General features: G+C 43.6%; 1 protein-coding gene across 1 annotated transcript in view; it reads right to left on the bottom strand.

Annotated features, from left to right (window-relative positions):
* Positions 1-3,194: 3,194 nt before the first annotated feature.
* NMT2 (N-myristoyltransferase 2) overlaps positions 3,195-3,467 on the bottom strand; it is a gene marked incomplete in the record, with an annotated part of 80,395 nt that continues 80,122 nt past the window's right edge. Inside the window, 1 exon segment of the mRNA XM_073629670.1 lies at positions 3,195-3,467.

Below are 3,467 nucleotides of genomic sequence, written 5' to 3'. Positions count from 1 at the left end.
TCAAAATGATCACAAGAACGGTGAGCAAAAATCCCAGAACCACACGGGGGGAACTAGTGAATGACCTGCATAGAGCTGGGACCAACGTAACAAGGGCTACCATCAGTAACACACTACGCCGCCAGGGACTCAAATCCTGCAGTACCAGACGTGTCCCCCTGCTTAGGCCAGTACATGTCCGGGCCTGTCTGAGGTTTGCTAGAGAGCATTTGGATGATCCAGAAGAGGATTGGGAGCATGTCATATGGTCAGATGAAATGAAAGTAGAACCGTTTGGTAGAAACACAACTCGTGTTTGGAGGAGAGAGAATGCTGAGTTGCAACGAAAGAACACCATACCTACTGTGAAGCATGGGGGTGGCAACATCATGCTTTGGGCTGTTTCTCTGCAAAGGGAACAGGATGACTGATCTGTGTACATGAAAGAATGAATGGGGCCATGTATCATGAAATTTTGAGTGCAAACCTCCTCCCTTTAGCAAGGGCATTGAAGATGAAACGTTGCTTGGTTCTTTCAGCATGACAATGATCCCAAACACACCGCCCGGGCAATGAAGGAGTGGCTTCGTAAGAAGCATTTCAAGGTCTTGGAGCGGCCTAGTCAGTCTCCAGATATCAACCCCATAGAAAACCTTTGGAGGGAGTTGAAAGTCCGTGTTGCCCAGCGACAGCCCCAAAACATCACTGCTCTAGAGGAGATCTGCATGGAGGAATGGGCCAACATACCAGCAACAGTGTGTGACAACCTTGTGAAGACTTACAGAAAACGTTTGACCTCTGTCATTGCCAACAAAGGATATATAACAAAGTATTGAGATGAACTTTTGATATTGACCAAATACTTATTTTCCACCATAATTTGCAAATAAATTCTTTCAAAAAATCAGACAATGTGATTGTCTGGATTTGTTTCCACATTTTGTCTCTCATAGTTGAGGTATACCTATGATGACAATTACAGGCCTCTCTCATCTTTTTAAGTGGGAGAACTTGCACAATTGGTGGCTGACTAAATACTTTTTAGCCCCACTGTACATGTGATTTATTTTTTTTTAATTATTTTTAATAAATTTGCAAAGATTTCAAACAAACTTCTTTCACGATGTCATTATGGGGTATTGTTTGTGTAATTTTGAGGAAAATAATGAATTTAATCCATTTTGGAATAAGGCTGTAACATAAAATGTGGAAAAAGTGAAGCTCTGTGAATTATTTCCGGATGCACTATAAACATGGTGCTATCTGCTAAATGCTGCAGCAAGGGGTAAAATACCCTGTGCTGACCGCACATAGAAGATTCCTATTGCAGCTCTCACACACACACACATAACAGTGGCCCGGCTCTCCAGCATGACTCCACTGAACATTGCTCTAATCAACAGCACTCTTGCTCCTAGTCTGCTGCTTTGTGTGAGAGCAGTGGTGAGGAGTTTCCCAGATCCGTTACTACTAGGTATTTTCACCCGTTCTGCACTTCAGCAGCTAAAAAAAAAAAAAAAAAAAAGGAAGTGTAAAAAAACTGTATGAAGCCTGTTTTTTTTACAACTGCAAGCACCTGGGACAGTCAGACCACCGCTCTCTCGTGCACAAAACAGCAGCCCAACTCTCCAGCGGTCATTCTTCTTCCCCGAATACTGCTGTAATCAACAGCACTATGCTGCCGGCAGCAAGAGCACTGCTGATTAGAGAGCAGTGTTTGGGGGGTGTGCAGGAAAGCAGAACCGCGGCTTTGTGTAAGAGAGCCACAATACGGCTGACTAGGGATGCACCAACACCATTTTTTTCCCCGGTGAGTACACGTAATGACACCTTTGGTCAAGCACTTGCTGATACCGGGTACCGATTCTTAGTGGTGTGATTTGCTCCCATACAAAATGAATGGGCGCAAATCGCACTGCAAAGAATTGCATGCAATTTGAACAGGAATGTGGTGCGAATTTTTGTCCGAATTGCATGCGGTTTCCCCACCGCTCCTATGTGAACCCAGTCTAAAATCTTTGCATGTCTTCCTGTCCCTGCGTTAGTTACCTAAAGGTACTCTGATTTCCTCTGACATTCTAATGCCCTGTACACATGATCGCACATTCTGACAACAAAATCCATGTTTTTTTTCCGATGGATGTTTGCTCAAACTTGTCTTGCATACACACGGTCACACAAATCTTGTCGGAAATTCCGAACGTCAAGAACGCGGTGATGTACAACATGTACGACGAGCCGAGAAAAATGAAGTTTAATAGCCAGTGCGGCTCTACTGCTGGATTCCGAGTATGCGTGGAACTTTGTGCGTCGGAATTGTGTACACACGCTCGGAATTACAACGGATTTTGTTGTCGGAAAATTTGAGATCCAGATCTCAAATTTTGTGTGACGGAAATTTGTGTGATGATGGAGCCTACACACGGTCGGAATTTCCAACAAGCTCCCATCGAACATTTTCCGTCTGAAAATCCAACCGTGTGTACGCGGCGTAAGTCTAAGACATGCTGGTAGGTTAATTGGCTCCTGTCTAAATTGTCCCCAGTATGTGTATAATGAATGTGAGTTGGGGACCTTAGATTGTAAGCTCCATGAGGGTAGCGACCAATGTGAATATATAATATAGGTGTAATGTCTGCATAAATTGACGGCGCTATACAAGTAACTGTGATAATAAAATAAACCACTCTGACAAGCCTGGGTTCACACAGGAGCGGTGGGTAAACCACATACAATGCGGACAGGAATCACACTGCGTTCCTGTTCAAATTGCATGCAAATTCTTTGCCATGCAATTTGCGCCCATTCATTTGGTATGTACACAAATCGCACCGCAAAGTATTGGTATCGGGATCATTTTCATGAGTACTCGTGAAAATACTCGGTATTGGTGCATCCCTAATTTTAACCCTTGCTGCAGCACTAGCATTTGAAAAAAAAAAGTAAAAGAGCCCATTGTTTATATCTAGCCTGACTGCATTACAGTAATAATTAGCGAAGGTTCAACTGGACTTTGAAATATAACAAAGACAGGCGAGAGGCTTCTCACCAATGGGGAGACACATTGATTGGCACAACAGGTTACCTTTTTGCCTAGTGATGTCATTTGTACACACCAGCTCTGCATAAGCTGCCAATAGTAAACACTAATGTGGCACCACGTTATTGGTGCTCCTAACATCACTGCACACTACACATCAACCGCAAACTCAACATACCACTTAAGGCAACACTGGAAGCGCACCTTTAATTTTCTCCTTATATTTACTATAAACATCGCACAAACCGGCCATAGCTATTCTTCTGTCACAAACATAAGGAACTTTCGCTCTGCCGATTATAACACTGTCATCATCTTAAGTGTCCCCCGGCGCACAGAGTTGGTGACCTTATCCCCCGCAGGCTGAACAAAAAGCAAAGCAAGAGAAGAGTCAATCGTCCCCTTTGCAGATGCTCGGAAAAAAATGTCCGGCATAATTTGCAGAATA

This window comes from Aquarana catesbeiana, linkage group LG05 (genome assembly GCF_042186555.1).
Source record: "Aquarana catesbeiana isolate 2022-GZ linkage group LG05, ASM4218655v1, whole genome shotgun sequence".
NCBI classification, from domain to species: domain Eukaryota; kingdom Metazoa; phylum Chordata; class Amphibia; order Anura; family Ranidae; genus Aquarana; species Aquarana catesbeiana.
This window is presented reverse-complemented; position numbering and strand designations above follow the sequence as displayed.